Source organism: Lactuca virosa, chromosome 7 (genome assembly GCF_052849685.1).
Source record: "Lactuca virosa cultivar CGN04683 chromosome 7, Lactuca_virosa_CGN04683_v6, whole genome shotgun sequence".
NCBI classification, from domain to species: Eukaryota; Viridiplantae; Streptophyta; class Magnoliopsida; order Asterales; family Asteraceae; genus Lactuca; species Lactuca virosa.
The window spans coordinates 3,209,907-3,234,184 of record NC_136432.1 but is presented as its reverse complement, the minus strand read 5'-3'; the positions used below and the strand labels follow the sequence as shown (position 1 = coordinate 3,234,184).

Below are 24,278 nucleotides of genomic sequence, written 5' to 3'. Positions count from 1 at the left end.
TCGAGTTGCCTTCATCAGGACAATTTGATAGGATGCACTACTAGAAAAACAGCCTTTTACGACACGTAATGCGTGTCGTAAAACGCTCAGACGACGCGCAAATACGTGTTAAGAAAGGCCCTGTCATAAAGAGAGACGACACGCTTTTGCGCGTCGTCTATATACGACGCGCATATACGACACGCATTTATGACACGCATTTACGACGCGCAGTTATGACACGCAATGCATATCAAGGAAGGCCCTGTCATAAAGGAAGACGACATGCATTTGCGTGTCGTAACCTTACGACACGCGTGTTTATGACACACAATGCGTATCAAGGAAGCCCCTTTCATAAATGAAGATGACACGCATTTGCGTGTCATAAACTTCAGTAACCATTTTCGATATGCATTTACGACGCATCTTTACGATACTAATTTACACATAATACAAAAATATGTAATCAAATATATACCAAAACAATCAATTTCATCCAATAACATCATGTCAAAAGATTGTAATACATAGATATTAAGGGAATCTAATTGTACATTGTTATTAAGAGGTTTTCCCTAACTATATAACCTAATTGTACATTGCTATTAAGGGACACCTTCTGCAATGTAATGCTATACAAACTAAGAAGATATACACAAAGATGATAAACATCAAATTCCAACTAAGTAGAGTTGCATCTTGCCTTTCATAATTCTTTAAGACTAATGAACCCCTGCTCCGATAATTATTGTGACCTGATCCAATAAAAGTCAAAAAAATTAATATGCTAATATAATTATTAGAAGAATCAAACATGGAATGTTAGTTGTAAAAGACGAAGTTACCCTTTTCTCCATCCAATGAATGTGGGACCGCACTTGAGATATGATATTTGATCCATGTGGTGTTCCGGGTTCCATTAAAATATAAAGTATTTATCAAGTTTAATATTCAACCATTAAATGTATGCTTGAAGCCTTCTAATAAGAAGACAAAAGGGATCAACAGGATAAAAGAGATGATGGTCCACTAGTTTGATTTTTTAGATTTTGGGTCCACTAGTTTGATTTTTTACATGTGATGTAAAAAAGCATATGAAAATTCATTTCATTCATACAGGACAACCAAATATGATCATGGAATGTAATGAGTCATTCTATTCTTTTGTTAGAGAAAAGGTATATTGGTATTTATTGTATATAATACTTTTCTTTATGGTGTTTATGCATGGAATTACTGAGTGTGATAAATGTACTGACCTCAGCAGAGATGATAAAATTAAGAAACATAAAATGATCCTTCAAGAAAAGCAGATGTGCAGCCATTTGAGTCAATCTTGCCTCTAAGCCGACACTGTCAATGTAAAAAAGATTAGTTTTTAAAATGATCCTTTATTAACTCCAAGATTTGATGCCAATTTCCCAAACTTTATTTAAATAAAGAAACATAAAATATAAATTATATTGAATTGCCTCACGAAGTATATAATCATATCCAAAGCTGGCAGTGACATCTCTTAACATGTAATTGTACATTAAATCAGATGCCAATGAAACCTACATACAACTAAGGAGACAAAAGTAATGTAATAAGCCAAACATTAAAACCAAAGATTAATATAAGAGATGTGAAATCTTTTACCTGAATATAACTAGCACCAATCAAACCACCATTTCCAAGCTGGAATTGAGTCTGATAGTCAGTACCCTGCATACAAATTTCAAAACAGTTACCAATAAAATGACATAATTTAATAAAAATGGAAAACTTGTAAAGCATACAAGACTAATAATTTACCTTTTAGTCAAAATTGATCATTCCATGAGACATGTGTGGCTCACTTGTAAGCTGAGAAGAAAAAAAAAATGAATTATCGACAACGTTCATTCAGCCAAAAAATGCTTGATGTGTATTATATGTAAATAATAAATTAATAATCACTAATCTACCCTTCTACCAGAGCATTGGTCTTCATGGTAAGATTCTCAGACAAGTCATATTTCACTTTGGCGTTTACTCGTCCATCAGTCAAAACTCTTCCAATAAGCATTAACTACAACACACCAAACAATTACAAAGCTACCTTTGGATCTCCTCTCTCCATATCTGCATTGCATCACCAAAATTATCATAAACAAAATGCATGTAACAATCATTATTTTTGGTGCTTAAATTCATACTAATACACTTTTCAATAAAATACAAATACAAACCACATCTCGGAATTCAAGTCGGATGTGTGGTACATTTGTCTTGTGAATATCATTTCCATCTGGCCCTCTCTTGTAGTACTCTTGCCCAATCCAATGAGACTAAAAAAAACAAAAAACACAAATCACTCTCAAATTTTACTTACCCCTTTCACTTTCACATAACACCAACCAACCTACTAAGTTGCTAATTATTTGTAAATAAATGTGAGTACTGAGTACATTGCTATAACGGGTACAGAAATGCAAAAACTTAATAAAGTTCATTGCCCATATTTATAAACTTGAAACTGTTTTTTACCTTGAGAAGGTGGGAGAAACCTGATTGGTAAACGGGATTACATGCTATCTCACAAAGATCACATGAACTCAACTTCCAAACCTGTAAAAAAAGAATTTAAGATACTTTAATTCCCATCACATATTGCAAAATGAGAGTGGAGTAGGAATGTGCTTACAGAAGCAGCAATACTGTATTCCTCCACCAAGGGTTCCTTTATGAGATGGATTTGTAAGGGGTCACCAGTAGATAGGGAAACATTAAGCCCACGTAGAAAAAACATCAGCAAAGGATTCCGATGGTAATCCAAAAATAACGAGTTGTTGCTTAAAGGAGACATTGCAAGACCAATCTGACCAAATAATAATAATAATAATAACAATAAAAATTTTATCAATAAAAATTATAAACAGGAATATGGAATTTGTTAGTTGTTACATGAACAAGGTAGTATAGATATTGAAGTACAGGGGATTTCTGAGATTAATTCCATGTGCAATGTTGTGAGTTGTAAGAAATGAGGCAGCTAAGTGGTCAATGTCACCCGCCTGATCACAAACATACATGCGACAATGTTATTTCCAATTAGGATGTGGGTATTTACGTCGTTTGCACACATACCTCCCCACAATGAGGATGAAATCTAATAGTTGTCATGCCCTTTGATTCGCGAAGCTTATTTAGGGTATAAAGATTGGCATAACAATAATAGACATAGTATGAGAATGCAGGATTGAAGATGTTTGTCCATTGAGAAGGTGTTGGCATGTGTTTTGTAGGGCGTCTTTCAGGCTTGCTCTCATCATCCACCAAATCCAATCCTACCACCTGTATTGTATTTATAAGATTGTTAAAACATTACATTAAATAAAATAAATCAAATTCAAATTATGTGACATGTTAAGTTTGAGTGGTGTTACCTGTTTCAAGAATACATGCAACTGGGGATGTGAATCTGGATCAATTGTAACCTCAAAGAGTGGAAGGAAGACATTATCTAGAATGGTATGAAATGATGTCACAATACCCATTTCTTTGTATATGTTGTAAAGCCGGGGTAGCTGAACAACACAAAGTATGCATATAAATTATAATGTTAGTTGATATTAAAGTATAAAGATTTGGTGAAAATGAGTATATGTATCATTGTATTGTAGTAATACAACACCTGAATCAACCAGACAACATTCTCACTGTATAATTCCTTGTTTACAATACAACTTGCCAAATTGTCCCACTCACTTTTCTTTCTTCCATATATTCATATTCTGTATTCAGCCATCTGTCAAAAGGCAAAAGCTTTAAGTGTAAGTGTCATACATGAATCAAAACAGATAAAGGAATGTGTATATATATAACATGAAAATGAAAACTATGAAAACTGAAACCCCTGTAAGCTCAAGATCTTTAATTGGTTTGTGTACAGAATGTCAATGTTTAAAAATTCTAAACAAGTGAGCTCTTGGCCATTCCAGAGAAGTCGTATCACAAATATTTAAACCCAATTCATGTAGGCTTCTTTCATTCCTATACTGTACAATAAAATTATAATAAAAATAAATGTGAGACCTTACAAGTAAGGTTAACATGATAGAGGAATTGCTCCATATATTATAAAAATCAAGAAATCAAAGGAAAAACATGTTCAAGAAATAAACCAATAAATAAACATCTCGTTGGGAAATTTCATCGAGCACTTGGTGCTCATCTAAAAGCAAACGTATTAGCGAATGTACAACCTTTTAATCACAACCAAGTACACCATAATTTCGTCACAAAACAAATTAAAAAACCAAGTTGAATGTGAAGCAAGAAATTATACCGGAATTGAGTTGGAGCCTTCACGATAACCTTCAATGTTTGACTGTAAAATTGGCACGAAAACTGTGAAGAACGAGAACATCTTCAATAGAAAACAGAGACGAAAACTTATATGATTTGTGTTCTTTGAAGTTCTGCGATGGATTTTCTAGATCAGAGAAAAATTTTATTAGAATTTTCAAAGCCATTGCAGAAACTAAATTTGATTTGGTTTGTAAGTGAGTACCGCCGAAGTGGATGTGCAGCCATTTTCCGAAGAAACTATGAAGGGGGCTGATGGTGGCATGAACAATGGCTGCGACCACCGTGGTTGTGATGGTGGCGTGGAAATGTACATATGAACGGGCTCAATATATTTGGGGGTAAAGATATTCATTTCTAAAATGAAATAAAAAATGTACAAGGAATATTACGGCGACGTTTATTTAATGATACTTGCACGTCAGCGAGGATGTGAACCTAAAGCGGACCCTCATTTCTTAACTCCACGCCGGAGTACTTGATCTGAGATACGATCTTGGTTGCATTATTCCTTTAGGGTAAATAAAAGGGATTCGGTAGTGGTGAAGGCGGATTAGGGCTTACAGAGAAAAGGAGAAGGAGAGAGTGAAGGTTGTTGGCTGGTGCCGTGCTTGCCTTGATCGACGTCCACGACTGGGAATGGCAAGTAACGATGGTCGAAGTGCGAGGGAAGAAGTAGGCGGCAGTCAATGTTGGGAGGGGGAAGGAAGGAGCGTCGATAATTAGGACAAGAGGGAAAGGAAGAAAAAGGAAGGCGGGGATTTTAATTTTTTAGGATTTCATTTTCCCCCCAGCTATTAAAGGATGGAACACGCGTTTCCATTAAAATTTATAAAGCGACATCCTCAGACGACACACATTTTATTATAGGCGGCCTTCGTGTTTTTTTTGTTTAGACACTAATTTAAGGGCATGCAAAAATGCGCGTCCTAAATCCTTAAAATTTATAGAGAGATGACATTATTTTTAGGTCACACGCTTTTGCGTATCGTCAATCAATGCGTATCATAAATTGCGCGTCGTAAAAGGCTGTTTTTCTAGTAGTGATGGATTTTAAGAAAGAGGTTATTTGTGATTTATTAATATATTATAAGTATAATATATTAATTGATAAATCATATTATTTAATTAGTATTGATCAAGAATTAATTTAGGGATCAAAAGAGACTAATTAAATTAACAGGCACTGATTATGTAAATCAGTGAGACATATGGTTTGGGCTAATAATCCATGATTAATTTGTAATGGGCTAAGTTTATGTGAAAGTCCATAAATTATTAGTCCAAATAAGTTATGGATCATAAGCCTATGTGTAAGAATTAGGGTTACATATAACTCTTGGAATTCTACACTATATATGTAACCCACTAAAGCCAAAAATCGGACGAAGGGTGGATTATTCAAAGAGATGGACGATTTTGTGTGCTCCATAACCTCACTCATTAGTCTCCACTTGTTCATGGTGTTTGTGACTTGTTTGAGGCATCACACTTGGGGTGATAAGCTCTTGAAAGGCCAAATTTCAACAAGCTAGAACAAGAGGTAATCTTCTAACGTACTTTTATGATTCATATGTCAAATTGTATACTAATTGTAGGCTTCATGCTTTGGATAATTTTTTGTTGCATTTATAACTAGAGAAAACTTAGATCCAAAGCTATTAGGGTTGTATGTGCACCATAGAAGTGTTATAGTACATAAAACCCAACAGTTTTTTCACTATATGGTATACCTGTCATTTCTTTCCTCAATATTTCATCTTGATACTCCATACTCTCGATTTAAAATGAGATTCTTATGAGTACTAACCTTAAAGGTTGGTATCATTTAATTACTTCCTTACTTATTCAGGTAACACTACCCATTCTTATACCCTTATGGAGTTCATCTATACCATTTCCTATCATCAAATTTTAGGTTTCCATATAGTACTTGGGCAAACTGTTCAACATACTCTTATTAATCACATATACAACCTTCCTCCTTTCTGACTAGAGGAAACTATCTTCCCTCTTTCCATGTCATCTTCTAAACAACCAATTCTTCGTTCTAAATCACATTAATCCATCCCATACCATCAAAGTGATTAATTTCTCCAAGATATCAAATAATTGATAACATTCTATTTTGGACTCAATCACCACATAGTCCATATTGACAAACAACTCACAACCAGAACAAGAATCAATTCACATTGATCCTTTAATAAACACTTACTTTCTAAAGTGGACCGCGCCTCAATAAAATCTTATCATCGTGATGCAAGATCATATACCATTACTAAATAATGAATTACAAAGTCACCACATTCCCTTTGTGTTGCATTTATCCTCCATGTATCCTTATCACCGAGAATATCATCTCATACACCTTTTTGTCTCAAAACATAAACATTCATCCAGGTTATTCCCAACCTTTACAATACACTAGACTTGAAAATTGATAAATCGATGGATTATACTCTAACTGAATCTCTAATATCTCATTTCTTTTATCGTACATAATCCTACGATCCACAAGTTCCACACAAATAAAAAAGAATCTATGGGTTAGGGTTCACAATACCTCCACTATATGACTTCGAGTTTACAGGTAAAAATGTCATCAACTCCTGATTCTCAACCTAATTCATACAATGAAGTATTACATAAGAATGTTTTACACTAAATTCAGTATTCGAATAACCAAATGCCATGCACGCCAACATTATCACATACATTAACATATGAAATCTACTTCCCGCGTCACGGTTATGTAGTATTCCTTACACTTCCCATCTGTTACTAAAGGTTCCATTAAGATAAAATATAGCAATCTACTTTCGCACCACGTTGCGGTATTCTTGCCACATCGTGTAACCCAATGTATGTTGTCGTTACTTGTGGTTGTCGAGACCAACAAAATTAATAACCCTAAATCTTGTACACTAAAATAGTGTATAGTGGTAAATGGATCGTATCCACAAAAATTGGTTCAATTTTATAACTCTATGAAAATCTCTTTGCAAAAATACTTGTAAAATGACAATAAAAATAAAAATGGTGGTTTTGTTCTTTTGAAATACTTGAAATAAAACTAGAATTAAACTAAGATTTAAGTATACAATTCAACAAAAACAAGAGTTTGATGTAAAATCAATAAGAGAACGATGGTTGACTTAAGGTTTCTACACTTGAACAATTGATGAACATATCATTCTCCACCGGTGACTGCCCTTCTCTAGCATAATCTTCTTCTCGCCGACACACCTTTTCTGGTGACACCTCGCTTCCCAATGACTACGACCCCTCCATGCTTCCTTCTTATCACCCCATTGATGTCTCCACAGGTGACCGATTAACCCTCGATGGTTCCTCAAACTCCGACATCATTTCTTTCTTTCAAAATCGACCCATCAACAGCTCGAGTTTCGTCATACTGGAGGCACAACAAAACTAAAATGAATATATGTTGGGGGTGGTTTGTTCACCAGGAACATGCAACATCACAAATCTATTTCTTTTCTATAACACTCTCTAACTCTTCCTGTCTAGATCTCTCTTTCTTTCTCTATAAGATGGCGAGTGAATTCACACACGAACTATTGTTGGAGGCGACTGGGAGTACCATCGGAGCGCACACACACTCTCACACACACATCGCAACCCCTCTTGCGGCTCTCTCTCACTCTCCTTAACCCTAACTTCTTCCAATGGTAGTATAAGTATGGTTGTAAATGGTTGGGATTGGTTTACCTTCGTAAATACAGAGTGTTGCGGGTCCATAAACGGGAATGAACCAAGCATTGTTGCTGCGTTCTTTGTTGCGAAGAAGACAAATACATTACAGGTTTTTGCACCTTTGGTCCTTAAATTTTAGTTGGTTGGCAGAAAAGACCCCCTCCTAGATTTGTCTTAACCATTTGAGTTTCTGATAATTACAATTTGAACCCTAGACTATAATTCCTAATTAATTAAGGAAATTGATTTATTTAGATTATTATTATCATTATTATTATTATACCTTAATAGTATGCTTAGTTAATCTTTTTAATTAATACCTCTTATTTCACCTTACAAGTTATCCATGAGTGAAATCATTATTTGAATTATTTAATAACCTTATTTTCAAATAGCTAGACAGAAAACAAGGTGTTACAACTCTCCCCCACTTCAATTAGATTTCATCCTCAAAATTATTCCTTACCATTCCTTACTCGCCAGACAAATTGAACGACATGGCCACAACCCGAGCATAACCTAGCCTTTCCAAGGCAACCAAAACAATCCCTCGCAGGGTTCTAAAACCCGAAGATAAATGAATTCCTTGTATTATGATCACATTTACTCAACCTGAAATCTGCAGTCTCGAGATGGTCTAACTCCCTGACAGACCGACTATACTGAATCATTGTTGTTGAATCCATTGCACTTATTCGTGACAGAAGGCTCAAATAATCCTTCGAGTAGAAGATCCATCCATGCTACGGTTAGACTCAGACTAGAGCTGCGCAACACGATCAAATCGACTACTCTGAGATTATTTAATACTACTGTGAGAGACTTAGCATAAACCCAACAATTTGTTACCCATCCATACCTGCAACCTAAAACACAAATACTATAACTGCCCAAACGCTGAAACTGCCCGGAACACTGAACTGTCTGAAACAGTATGTTGCCACATGGCTGCTTTCCAAAATCTACCGAGACCTCCCTGGTCTCTACTCGTTCGCCAATCATCTGAAATACCGGGTTCCGGCCCGGCTGCGGAGCCAAAGGACTCACACTTCATCGCCTCACACGACTTCCGAACGAAATCTTCTCTGGAACTAGTTTCCACTAGTTATCATGCCATTGTGGCTCTAACAACCTTCTGATCTAGCCGTGCGGGTTCATACGTCGAGTCCTGACGTCACCATATCCAAGGCTAAAAGTGATTGCTACATGACCAACGGTAGTCTTATATCACAAACGACCTTAAGAAGTCCATTGCTTCCTTGATCTCATAACTGTAGTGGTGCTCCTGCAGTTTTATCACTGGCTCAACCAGATCTAATCCATCTTGGTAATTCCAAAATCCAATCCATGGATTTCCATATCCTCACTGCTGCACCCGAACAGGTGGGTACTATTGTTTATTCAGCGATCTAATAACGCTCTCATGCTATCTACCAACCTAGTGAATGCTACAACTACACCCCCAAACTTACAACACTCTAACACTATCTGCTAACCTTGTGAATGCTACGGTTACACCCGCAGACTTACATCACTTCCAGCACTATCTGCTGCTAGTGAATGCTACGGCTACACCCGTAGTCTTACAACACTTTAATATGCTATCTGACTGCTAGTGAGTGCTACGGCTACCCCCGTAGTCTTACAACACTTTCCATACCGGGCCGAACATGCACTCGACCTAACGCTCAACTGAACTTGAGTTCTAATTGGACCTCTAACCTGGTTCCCAAAACCTGTTATCCGATGCCAAGGAAAAGCATGAACCAAATGTTGGAACGTTTTCTAAACTCCCAACTCACCTAATCCTTAACCTAGATCGCCACTCGACCGCCTTCCGTCCTGACGAGGATGCAAAACTCATCCTAGTTTCACACCTATTACTGCTCCTAAGTACCTGGTCGATTCTACCCCACTTAGATTCAACTAAGTCTTCACGGTACATGAGAATTGAAGGATTCCCAATCCTTCTTTCTTCCTAATAATCCGTTGTTAACAACCTATGCTTACCCATGCTAGCGATCACTTACCAGTTAAACCCTAAGATCGCCCATCCTCTGAAATCTTGAAGAGTACCTTGAAATCTGGTCCAGCCCGACACTTAAATCCACCTCCTATGTTGACAACTGGAGTCCTTAATCTTCACCTTGGCTGACGAGTCCTCGTTCTCACTTCCAATCCCACAGCACCACTGAACTCTAACCAAACACAACCCATGTGAGAAATGTAATTCTATCAAACATCTAATGACCGAACACCCATGCATCGAACACCCGCTACTCACACCACCATCTCCGTGCTACCAGTCCCTTCCTAGCAACGGTAGTGCCTTGAACTCCAAAGTTCTTTCATAAGCAATTGTCGACCATGCCCGAACAATGATAGAACCACTAAACTCTAACTTCACTGGAGAACTATCGCTCTAACCATGATCGGATATCCTCTAAATAATACTCCTGCACAGATCCTGACAAAGATCCGGAATGATAACGGTACACGCGGAACCCACTCTGCAAGATGCGTCCCTCTGTGGGTTCATCAAGGAATTTTCGGCATGTAGAATGGCATATAACAATCCTTGATAACCCATACAATAGCAGAGAACCGACCCAAGATCTGACTTATCCAAACTCACTCACAATTCCAAAGCGATACAAATTCCCGACATCCACCTAGTAGCAGTAGAAGATGACATACCCGCAACATCTGGAGGAATCCTGATCACCATCTCCAGAGGTACTTTGACCCTCCTAAGATCATGGTGGAAAACTCCCTTCTGATCCCGATGACAGGAACTAACAATAGGATCCTCCTTCCTGAAGGATTCTAAGGATCCACAGGCTTTGGGCTCCGGGTGAGCCCCTAACTGCCCCGCGACTATTTTCGACCCAATAGGCCCTGAGATGACTGTAGAAGGCTCCAAAATCCTTTCCTTGGATGAATGAAAGACCACCGAGGTCCATTCCCAAACTCTGTGAGTAATCTCCGATGAGATGAACTCCCGCGATCACGCATCGATTGGTCCAGATCCTGCTCCTGAGCCGTAACCAGAATCTGAATCCCATTCTTAAGTGCTCTCCACCATACCGAACTGACATTCAAGAGATCCGAATATACCCAAGAATCATTATCCCACAGGCTTCCTAGATTCTCCAAGACTCTCCCTGATTCGAGTATGGATCCTGTGCTTTCAGTAGAACGGGCCCAATAAAACCTTCCACACCTATCCATACTTTCCTCAAGAATCATCCCGAATCCTCCAAGTCACCTTCTCGAACTGATACCCTGAATGCTCGCTAACAATGCAACCAAGTCCACTAAATCATTTCCTAGGCTTCCCTAGGTTCTCGTACCCACCCAGTCCTCAGCTACTGAAAGATTCCCAGTAATGTCAACTAGCTACCTCATGAATATAGCCACATGCAACAGAGATCAGATAATCCTTAGAGTAAAAGACTCAACCCTATAATGGTTGGACTCAGACAAGAGCTGCGCAATAGGGTCAAATCTATCACTCTGATATTATCCAGCCTGTGCCACATGTGACTTAGCATATTTACTTAATAGCTAGCTCACATTACTAAGAGTCCCACAAAGCAAAAAGCAAGCAACATTCAGACAATGGAAAATCTGACCAACATATTCCAATCAAATCATTCTATCCTCTTATCAAAATTTTATACTGGCATGAGATTCTAAGGCTCATACAATCAGGCATAACCTAAACAGGCTATTCTATCACTGACTGATCAGTACTAGCATGCAAGTCTACAAGCACATACAATAGGCATATAAGGCATCCTTCCTAGATCCTTAGCCCTAATCTAGAATGCAGTTCTCATAATCATATCATATCATAAAATAACATGTATATGTATCTTGGGGAAAACTTACTTGAGCTCGGCTGATTGCGCGCATCACACACCTTGTTCTTTTCAAAGTTCTTTTCTCTTTTCAAATTCTTTTCAAAATTATTTTTTATAAAAATGGTTTTTATTTTGAAAATTTTCATACCAAGTCCTCAGTTTGAGTTCAGACACACCCGAGGGTGCACCCAAATCCCTCAAACCAAGGTTCTGATACCAACTTGTAACATCCCAAAAATTAAGACCAAATTTTTTTTGTTTAACAATTCATAAACCAACAGTATAAAAACATCCATTAAACAATATCAGAGTGTAACCCCAAAGATCTCATGTGCGGAAAACATAGTGTGATGCGCTGCGATCGTCGGCTCCTTTCCTTTGAAAACGAAGTACCTGAAACCAAAACTGAAAACCGTAAACACGAAGCTTAGTGAGTTCCCCCATTATACCACATACCACATAATGCCTATCCCTCGGTATCTTTCAACCGATATCTATCTGGCATAACTAGGAGCTGGGATCCCCTTCGGTATCTTTCAACCGGTGACCGGGAAGTAACTTCCCCTTCGGTATCTTTCAACTGGTAACCGGGAGCTAACCTCCCCTTCGGTATCTTTCAACTGGTAACCGGGAGCTAACCTCCCCTTCGGTATCTTTCAACCGGTATCTGGGGACTATTTCACCCCTACTACTACTAACATGTATCACAGAGCATCCTAGCACACAAACATAACAGATAATGGCATACCAAATAATTATCACAAAGACAATCATCTAACAAACAACTCCTACTAGTGGGCCGACATTGTGGCCTTAGACCCACTTCTACTGGAAGGAAACTCACCTCACACTGCTGAAGTCTCGTAGAAAAAACTCTGGCTACTGGATGACAGCTTCCTGAACTGTCAATATCAAAACAATACCCAATTAATAATTGGGTTCCAACACAAAATCATAAGTCCATGCTTGGGGTAAAAGACTACTTTACCCCCATCTTAGCTTGATTCAAACTCAAGGCCCAATCCAAAGGCCCAAAAGTCCAACTATGAATCAAAGCCCAACATATGGCCCAAACCTTTACATGGTCTTATTCTAAGGCCAACCATTTAGTCCAGTCCAAACAATTGGCATTTCTAACGGCCCGATATCTTATAATCATAAAGGCCCAATTATGGCCCATCTATGGCCCAATTTCCAAAGTGGGCCCAAACCCCTTACACGGGCCTTACCCTAAATCTCATCCATATATTCTTAATCCACATGATTGTTCTTGAATTGCCCATCAATAGCCTAATCACCAAAGCCCAATAGAAAGGCCCAACTTAAGGCCCAAGTAAGATTAGGGTTTTTACATAAAATGGCGATTAGGGTTAAGTGTTTCTTACTTAACCCATTAAGGACTTAATCCATTAAGTCCATCACTCTACTAGATATTATCTTAATTCACACAACTTAAATAGTCGGTAAACTCATATTATAAATAATTAAACCACAACCTATCTTTATAATATTTTCCATGTTTTGAAATCTTAATAATCAAGCAATTGGAGTTAATTAGCCCATATAACCATGCCTCCTACATATTAACATTCATTTAGCCCAATCAGCCCAAAATCGATAGTCAGACTAATGAAGCCCACTAAGTCAAACCTAAATTCAAAAATAGGGAAGGGAGAGTCAAACAGTCGAATACCTCTTAACATCGGCGTCACAGAGCTTCTTCATGTGCACAAACTCTTCCTCCACCGGTGACTGCCCTTCTCTAGCACAATCTTCTTCTCGCCGACACACCTTTTCTGGTGACACCTCGCTTCCTAATGACTATGACCCCTCCAAGCCTCCTGCTTAGCACCCCATTGATGTCTCCACAGGTGACCGATTAACCCTCGATGGTTCCTCAAACTCCGACATCATTTCTTTCTTTCAAAATCGACCCATCAACAGCTTGAGTTTCGTCATACCGGAGGCACAACGAAACTAAAACGAAGATATGTTGGGGGTGGTTTGTTCACCGGGAACATCACCAGGAACATGTAACATCACAAATCTATTTCTTTTCTATAACACTCTCTAACTCTTCCTGTCTCGATCTCTCTTTCTTTCTCTATAAGATGGCGAGTGAATTCACACACGAACTATTGTTGGAGGCGACTGGGAGTACCATCGGAGCGCACACACACTCTCACACACACATCGCAACCCCTCTTGCGGCTCTCTCTCACTCTCCTTAACCCTAACTTCTTCCAATGGTAGTATAAGTATGGTTGTAAATGGTTGGGATTGGTTTACCTTCGTAAATACAGAGTGTTGCGGGTCCATAAACGGGAATGAACCAAGCATTGTTGCTGCGTTCTTTGTTGCGAAGAAGACAAATACATTACAGGTTTTTGCACCTTTGGTCCTTAAGTTTTAATTGGTTGGCAGAAAAGACCCCCTCCTAGATTTGTCTTAACCATTTGAGTTTCTGATAATTACAATTTGAACCCTAGACTATAATTCCTAATTAATTAAGGAAATTGATTTATTTTGATTATTATTATCATTATTATTATTATTATTATACCTTAATAATATGCTTAATTAATCTTTTTAATTAATACCTCTTATTTCACTTTACAAGTTATCCTTGAAGGAAATCATTATTCGAATTATTTAATAACCTTATTTTCAAATAGCTAGATAGAAAACAAGGTGTTAAAAAGACATTGTGCACGCTGTTCAGTTCCTGGGGTAGAGCGAGTGGGTAGGCTACTAGGCCTATTTTGGCAAGTATCTCAAAAGGTCTATATACCTCAGGTTGAGTTTGCCCTTTTTGTAAATCGTATAACTCCTCTCTAAGGAGATACTCTTAGCATGACTCTATCTCCAACTTGAAATTCAAATGGCTTTCATTGTAAGTCGGCACATTTCTTTTGACGATCACGACCCGTTCTTAATCGTTCCTTAATCTTCACGATTTTCTTGGTTGTTTCGTGAATAATCTCCGGTTCGGTTAGCAAAGTGTTCCCTGCGTGTTTCTTTGCTAGTTGGGTATCACCGACTTCTGCCCAACACAGTGGTGAACAACACTTTTTACCATAAAGCACTTCAAATGGTGCAACCTTTATACTCATGTGATAACTAATGTCATAGGACAACTCAACCAACGGTAGGTGAATATCCCATCAATCTCCAATGTCTATCACACATACTTTAAGGATATCTTCTAAGGTTTGTATGGTCCTCTAGCTTTGACTATCTATGTGTGGATGATATGTGGTACTCATATCGAGTCGAGTTCCTAATGCCTGTTGTATTGTTTTCCAAAACCGGGATGTAAATCGGTTGTCTCTGTCCGAGATGATCGATGTCGGTATGCCGTGTAGGCGGACTATCTCTCTGACATAAGTCTTGGCTAACTTCTCCATTTTGTCGGTTTCCTTAGTGGGTAGGAAATGGGGAGAATTATTTAGACGATTGATAACTACCCAAATCCTGTTGTAACCACTAGGAATCTTGGGTAGTTTGTGATGAAGTCCACGGCAACTTGTTCTCATTTCCATTTTGGAATTTCGGGTAGTGGTAGTAAACCCAATGGTTTTTGGTATTCTGCCTTAACCTTAGTGCAGGTCAAAAACTTTCTCATGTAGGTGGCGATTTCTGCCATTAATTTCGGCCACCAGTACCTTTTCTTGAAGTCAAGATGCATCTTATCAGATTCTAGTTGAAACGCAAGGTTCAATACCATGCTCCTGATGTCGCCTAATTTTGGTACCCAAATTTAGTCCATGAAACACAAGGTTCCATCTCCCTTGGACCCGAATTGTTTCTCCATACCTTGTAGGCATTCTCCGGCCTTGTTTTCTTCCTTAAGTGCCTCTACTTGAGCTTCTCGGATTTGAGTAGGAAGGTTTGATTGGATTGTTAGAGTGAGCGATTTCACTCTGCGAGGTTTGACTCATTCCTTTCTACTTAGGGCATCAGCTACTACGTTAGCCTTGCCCGGGTGGTATCGAATCTCACACTCGTACTCATTTAGCAGCTCAAGCCATCTTCGTTGTCTCATGTTGAGTTCTTTTTGGTTGAAGATGTGCTGAAGACTTTTGTGGTCGGTGTATATGACACACATCGTGCCATACAAGTAGGTCACTAGATCTTTAAGGCAAAAAATATAGCTCCCAATTCCAAGTCGTGGGTGGTGTAATTATTCTCGTGTGTCATCAGTTGGCGCGAAGAATAACCGATCACTTTATCCTTTTGCATAAGTAAGCATCCTGTTCCCTGATGTGATCCATCGCAATAAACGACAAAGCCTTTGGTTCCTTCTGAAAGTGAAAGATTTGTCGCACTACACATCATGTGTTTCAACTTCTGAAATGCAGATTCTTGTCATTCTTTCCATTCGAACTTCGTATCTTTCTGTGTAAGTGTCGTGAGGGGCTTTGCTATCTTAGATAAATTTTCTATAAATCTCCTGTAATAGCCTGCCAATCCTAGAAATTGACGCACCTCTATTGGCGTTGTGGGTGCTTCCCAATTCTTTATGGCCTTGATCTTGGAAGGATCTACGGAAACACACTTGTCGCTAACCACGTCTCCTAGAAAGTGTACTTCCCTGATCCAAAATTCAAACTTCGAGAATTTTCTATACAATTTCTCATTCCTTAAGAACTCCAAAATGATTCGAAGGTGTTTACCGTGTTCTCCTTTTGTTCGTGAGTATATCAATATATCATCAATGCATACGATCACAAAATTGTCAAGCTAGGGTTTATAGCACGGTTCATTATATCCATGAAGACTATTGGGGCATTAGTTAGGCCAAAAGGCATAACTAGGAACTCGTAGTGGCCATAACGAGTTATGAATGTCGTCTTCGGGATGTCTTCTTCCTGTACTCGAAGTTGATGGTACCCTGACCTTAAATCAATCTTTAAGTAGAAGTTGGATCCCTAAAGTTTATCAAATAGATCGTCAATCCTTGGGAGTGTATATCTGTTCTTAATCATCAGCTTATTCAGTTATCGATAATCGATGCACATTCTGAAGGTTTCGTCCTTCTTCTTTACGAATAACACCGGGGCTCCCCAGGGTGAGAAGCTTGGTCTTATAAAGCCTTTATCCAAAAGCTCCTAGAGTTGACCGAACAACTCTTGCATTTTTGAATGGCTAATCGGTAAGGAGATTTTGCCACTGGAGAGCCCCTGGAACTAGGTCAATTCGAAACTCGACTTCACGAATTGGCAGTAGTCCGGGCAAGTCCTACAGAAATACATTGTGAAAATCACATACTTGGTGTATGTCCTTGATATCCTTCTTCTCACTCCTCTTATATATGATGTGGGCCAAGAAAGCGTGATACTTCTTGTGAAGGTACTTCTGTTCCTTCATACAAGAGATGATTCTAAGGCTTTTGTTGGTCATATCTCTATAGATTATTAAGGATTCCCCGTTAGGTAAGGGTCGTCGTACTACCTTTTCATAGCATAAGATCTCAGCTTGGTGCAACAATAACTAATCCATGCCGATTATGACATTGAAGCTACCGATGGTCATTGGCATGAGGTTGACGTGAAAAGTATGGTTTATTGAGAGTTAGAAGGCAGTTTTCTAGTATTTCTTGAGTACTAACAGATTCTCCATTGGCCATTTCTACTATATAAGGCTCATCTATGTTCATAGACATATGGCTTAAATTTTTTCTAAACTTAGGCGTAATGAAACTTCTTTTAGCACCAGAATCAAAGAGTATAGATGGGTATAAATTGTTAACAGGGAATGTACTTGTCACAATGGTGGAGTCCGGAATGGCATCCTTCGTGCCTATCACAAACGCTCTTCCTCAGGCATTTCCTACCTCATTCCTTAGCTTTAGACAATTCATTTTGATGTGTCTAATGATCCCACACTCAAAGCAGGCTCAATTATCCGACAAGGCAGCCATGCCTGGATTAGTTGTGGCAGTAGGATCAGTCACGGGCTGTTGGCAGTATCTCTCCGTATGCCCTCTACAATTTCACCTGGTACAATGCATGCAGTTTCCGGAGTGGTGGAAGTGACACGAGTTGCACTTCTGGTGTTTTTTGTCGTGTATAGTCCTTGAGATGCGAGGGACATAGCCGGTGTCGGGTTCGGACTAATGATGTATGCCCTAACAGTTTCATGTCTCTTTTTGGGAGTTTGCTTGGAGGTACCCTTGAATCCGCTTTCGGATTTTTGCTTTTTTTCCCTTGACTTTGGGATATCGGTCTTCTAGACCAACGTGCCTCGTCTTAATTTTTGTTTGGTTAGGCTGTAAGCCAACCATTTGGCACTATCGCATGTCGATGGTCGAGAGACCATGACAAACCCTTGAATGGGTTGAACCAATACCCATATGTACCTCTCCACTTTCTTGTAGTCAGGGTTAACAAAGTTTGGGATAAAAGGTAGCGAGGTCGTTGAATCTATTGGTTTAGGTCAAGATGTTGGCGTCTCTCATGGTCAAGTTCCACAATTCTTGCTCCAATTGTTGCATTTCTTCCCGAGGGAAATACTCCTCGATGAACATTTGCTTCAGTTCTTCCCAAGTTAGAGAATTAGCAGTCGTGAGACCCATGGTCTTGATGTGGCCATTCCACCAAGACATAGTTGCGTTATAAAAGTGCAAGCGGTGAACTTAAACTTGCTTCCCTCGGCACAAGAGTTGGTCTTGAAGACAAACTCAGTATTCTCGATCCATCTGGTGACGCCTACAAATCCCTTGTTCCTATATAACGTCCTACGTTTGCAGTTCATAAAGTCCTTGTAGGTGCATGCTCTTTGTGCACCCTTCTCTTTTCCTTGGGATCCTTCACCTCATGTCCTAGAGTTTGTGTGGCGACCATTCCCTTGTGCGACTAGCGCCTCGGATATTCTCTGTCCAACCATTTTCTCAATAGTCGTGTGGTATAGAGGTGGGTTACTCTATACAGACCGAGCATCCTGCTCAGCTTGAAGTCCTTGACTAGATATGGTAATTCTTAGGGGTGCCATTTCTAGATTCCTAAAGTTAGTGTCGAGACGTGAGTTAATTCCTCAGAATTAGTAAGTTCGTATCTTCATGGTTAGGTCGTGGTGTGTTAGTCTTAATATTAATGGAAACAATAATAGCACAACAACACATATTTCATGCGACCACATAAGTATAATATGCGTAATATATTATGCTGAAGTTACTAAAACAGGGTGTGGTTAGGGTAGGAAAAGCTCTGAGGATACAAAACATGCGTGTATGAGCTTTTCCCAATTCTCTAACCCAAAAAAGTATCAGTATCCCTCCTAGCCATCATGCTAGGGCAAAACGAAAGAAAACTAAAATCCACAGTACACTATCAAGAGTGCCATCAACTGAACCAACAGTCTATATTCTAACTCCAACCAAATGTCAGACAAGGAAAATCGAGACTCCATCCTCTCCACATGGAGCTCCAATCGGCATGTATGGCTAATCACCTCCTCCAACACCTGATGATGGAACTGGGGCTCATCCCTCGTCTCCTGCAGCTGATCCTGTATGAGTAGGGTCCTCATATCCATCACGTCCCTCTCCTCCTCCAAGTACTGTAACCGCTCCGTGATTTGGATCAAGGTTATCCTTAATAAGAAGAGCTTAGAGTCCATCGATCTGATGAAATCCGTGTGATGGGGTGTACGGGGTAACAAAAGAGAATAACCTGCTCGACTGGGGTATCCAGGATAGGGGAAGTATAGTGGATGACTCCCCCACCTCGAACCGCGAGCCGATATCCTCCTCCTGCATCCAGGATCATATTTGAGGCATCCAAGTGGCATCTCCTCAAGGTTTCTTTGCTGGCAGTGGTGATGCTGGTGTGGACGCCGCTCTCTTCTGAGAGGAAGTAGCAGTAGACGTCATCGGGGTTTGCTTCACCCGGGTACCCGTGTGTGTCCTGTAATATCAGTGTGAAGGAGTGGGGCGGGGTGGTGAGGTCTCCCGTGGAGTGGAAGTTTCCTCCTCGTCCTCTTCATGCTCGTACTTGGAATGAAGAAGCTTTATCCCAGCCAGTGTGCAATCTGGTGAAAGGGTTGGCTCTAAAGGGTGCTCAGCGGGAGTATAATCTGGCTCTGTGTCATCACCATCCTCCGTCTCTGGGGTATCTACAGGGTCTAAGTCATCAAGTACCGCACGCTCCTCCTCTGATGAGGAAGCTTCCCTCCATGATCCATCGTCTGCCATGCTCTCGGTAAACCTGCATAAGACATCAAACATGAAGATGTTTTATGATAGATGTGAAGATCAATAAAATAATATATAATATACAATTATAAGTATGTAATATAGAGTACCCGTAACTCTTGAGTCCCCCAACTATGTCGTAAGTCAGTGGTTCCTAGGGCATAAGATCATCGAGTGTAAATATCGTTGAGTCATAAATCCCCAGACATAGAAGTCTCTAAGAGAAGCCTCTGCCTATATAATTCTTGCCTATGCATCCAATCCATAAGTCCTCAAGCATTTAGATTGCTAACCACCGTATTCGAGTTCGGTCATGTGTCGGTTAAACCATAATAAAACTTAGTTGCACATTCTAGGTCTAGTTGTGGTACAACTCATGTACTATGCTAACTCTAAATATGGTTTTTGACCTAAAATCCTGAGTTGCGACTTCGTGGGTTCGTTTTGGTGGGTAGTTGATATACTTATATGAGTGTATCTATATCGCTCTATATCTTTTAATCTTTGTTGGGTTCGGTGTATTTTAGGGTTTTGTAAGGACCGGCCAAGTGAGAAGTACCAGAGGGTAGGACCATTTTAGCATATAGCTGTTCTGAAATCCAACAACCCAAACGATAGTTCAAACTAGTCATCTCTCCTGTAAGTAGTCAAGAAGTAAGGTAATTAATATTAGTACGTATTAGTTTATTAGGCTTAAAGGGTTAAACCTAATCAAAGTGTAGTCCTAGATTATAGTTGTATTTCCTAAGCAGTTACTAGTTCGCTATAATCTGAAGCTCTGATACCAATCTGTCGCACCCTTAGCCGGTGGCAGAAGCGCCAGGCTGTGCGAATTTATGAAAGAACCCCTTTTTAAACTTTCGTATTTCTGAAAGACCCAAACTTTCATACTTCACAATATTGTTACTCCAAAAACATGCTACATGCATATTCATATATAATATTTTACATTGATAATTTGATTACAAAGGACTGGATACAAATCGACTAAGTTTTAATAATTTTACATAACTACCCAGGATATTGTAATTTTATACAAACATAAACTGAAGTACAAAAGTACTATTACAAACTATTCTAAATCTTCCAACAGTATACTATCATACTGCTTATTTATCTCCTGCAATTGTTAAACATAGAGAGGGGTAAGCGGTGACGCTTAGTGAGTTCAATAATAGATACAATATAACGTTATTCCATATATACACTTCAATATGGCAGAAGCAAGGAGGAACAAGGAACAACAAAGGCATATGTGAATAATGCGAAAAGCTTTCCATATCAATCAATGAGACATAACAATTTCCATACTTGATATACAATCAATAAAGTTTCAGCACAAGTGGCACAGAAAATACTCAGGAATATCATTTTGCTAGATTATTCAGGCTTTCATCCTTATCTTAGCATACTGCCGAAGCCAAAGTGATGCCTATGTCATACACTTCATGGTCAACGGTACATACCAATACCCAAGTGATGCCTATGTCATACACTTCGTGGTCAGAGGTATAGCCTTGCTATAAAAATAGCAGAAATAATAACACGAGATGATAACATGGAGAAACACATAGCACATATAACACATAACATACAATTGTTCCTATATATTAAACTCACCGAGAAATAACTGGGGGTTAACATAGTAATTTGGGCAGCACTTCGTTACTATAATTAGCTTTCTTCGTTGAAAACCGAGAGTTTTCTTGAAAATCGGGCTCTACGACGGTAGAGCTTCAAAACCAAAAAGATAAATTTTTCGGGCTTCTCGAGAACTTCGGGGCGTGTTTCGGGCGTTGGAAATAATCCCGGGGCTTCGGGGGAAGTTGAAATAGTGGAAATATGGATTTAGGGGTGAAAATGTGTAAATTTCCTAACATTAGCCGGGAGGGTTCGCAGCTACTATTTATAGTAGTGAGGTCCGGAGCTTCGACCGAAGGAAGAAGGACACGCGACAGCTGGAGCGAGGCTCGGATCCGGAGGAGTCATCAGCGAGGCTCGGATGACACGCATCGGAACCAGATTGGTCCAACGCTTCGGACACGGGGCGAAGTCAGAAGTGAGGCGCGTCGGAAGGCCATTGGACCACATCCTTGATCAAATCAGCAAGCGACACGCGTCGGACTCAGCGGGTGACTCACCGAGATTGGCCTTATCCTTGCGAGATTCCTCGGAAATTGTGCCCAAATCTTCTAAAATCCATAACTTTCGCATACGAGCTCCGTTTTTGACGTTCTTTATATGCACGCATAGGGAAAATTACGCTCTGCAACTTTCGTTTGGACTTCGTCGGATAATTTTGACTTTATTTTTAATATTATTATTTTGAACAGACCGGGACAGGAAAATCCGTTAAAAATTCATAACTTCTTCATCTGACATCCGTTTTCGTCAGACTTTTTACCGTTGTACTACTATTGAAGAGATCTTCAATTATCGTTTAGGTTGTTTCGCCTAAAAATCACTCGATCTAAAATTCGAGTTTTTAGCTGTCTACTACTAAGCTGAAACTTAGAAAAATCATAACTTCCTCATACGAAATCAGATTTTGGCGTTCTTTTTATCGAACTTCTCGGTTTAGCGAATACTACGACTTTCATTTAGATAACTAAGGCTAAAAAGTAGTTTATCAAAAACTCAGTTTTTACGTCATTCGGCGCCGTGCCGGTTTTGTCGCGGATCTTCGATTGGTCATAACTTCTTTGTTATAACTCAGATTTCGATGAGGTTTTCACCTAAATGTTTCTAACGAAATTATCTACAACTTTCATTAATAAAATTTTACTTATTTCAAATTTTATATTTTCGTTAAATTTCGATATTTATCTTTTAATTGGAATCTCATAAGACTTCCAATATTTTCCGAGTGATTCTAAACATAGTTTTACTTTATATCTAGTAAAAACTATCCGTTAGAACTCAATACTCAATATCACATAATATTTCATAATATTATTTACTTAAAACACGATTTCAAAACGTGTATGTTACAAATACCTCCTCCTTTTGAGGATTTCGTCCCTGAAATTACATCGATTAAAATAAATGGGGATATTTCGCTCTTATCTCATTCTTATTCTCCCAAGTATAGTTCGGGCCTCGATGGTGTTTCCACTTGACATGCACCAAATCTACTTCTTTATTACGTAGATTAGTTGTTCTTTCATTCACGATCTCGTCAGGCTCTTCTACATATCTTAACTTATTATCCAATTTCACCTCGGATAATGGAACTGTCTCATCATAAATGCTCAAGCATTTGCGCAGATAACTCACATGAAAGACATCATGAATACCTGCCAAATCTTCAGGAAATTCCAAGCGGTATGCTTGTTTACCAATCCTCTGGAGGATTTTGAAAGGACCAACAAATCTAGGACTCAATTTTCCTTTCTTTCCAAATCGCATAAGGCCTTTCCATGGGGATACCTTCAACATTACAAAATCACCCACCTGGAATTCTGTTGGTCGCCTCCTCTTTTCCGTATAGGAATTTTGTCGATCCTGGGCGCCTTTCATTCTTTCTCGTACAATTTGAATCTTGTCGGTGGTGTCTTGAATCATTTCAGGGCCTACAAGGATCTTCTGTCCTACATCACACCAACATAATGGCGTACGACATTTGTGACCATATAATGCTTCATATGGTGGCATTTTGATTGAAGCGTGGTAACTGTTATTATACGAGAATTCGACAAGAGGTAAGTATTTATCCCAGTTACCACCGAACTCCAAGACACATGCACGAAGCATATCTTCTACTGTTTGGATTGTTCTCTCCGTCTGACCGTCTGTCTGGGGATGATAAGCTCTACTGAGAGCAACTCGGGATCCCAATTCACATTGCATACTCGCCCAAAAGTGAGATGTGAAGCGAGTATCACGATCAGAAATGATCTTTAGTGGCACACCATGTCTTACAACAATTTCATCCAAGTATACTTGTGCGTATTTCTCCATTGGAGCCGTTTCACGCATGGCAAGAAAATGAGCGCTTTTAGTCAGGCGGTCGACGATTACCCAAATGCTATCATTCTGTCTAGCAGTCTTTGGCAAATTGGTAATAAAATCCATGGAAAGTTCTTCCCATTTCCATATAGGAACACTAAGACTTTCTTGAGTTCCGTAAGGCTTTTGGTGCTCTGTTTTGACTTGTAAGCATACTAAGCATTCTTGTACATATC

The 24,278-nt window shown here is 39.2% G+C and overlaps 1 pseudogene across 1 annotated transcript; it reads right to left on the bottom strand.

Annotated features, from left to right (window-relative positions):
• Positions 1–455: 455 nt before the first annotated feature.
• LOC145124651 (AMP deaminase-like) lies at positions 456–4,375 on the bottom strand (annotated as a pseudogene). Its single transcript, XR_013715663.1, has 14 exons — positions 4,295–4,375; positions 3,641–3,754; positions 3,393–3,533; positions 3,094–3,300; positions 2,911–3,020; positions 2,651–2,824; positions 2,494–2,574; positions 2,196–2,294; positions 1,940–2,088; positions 1,780–1,830; positions 1,624–1,689; positions 1,455–1,548; positions 828–1,335; positions 456–737 (listed from the first exon to the last, which is right to left on the bottom strand). The product of XR_013715663.1 is annotated as an AMP deaminase-like (transcript).
• Positions 4,376–24,278: the final 19,903 nt, after the last annotated feature.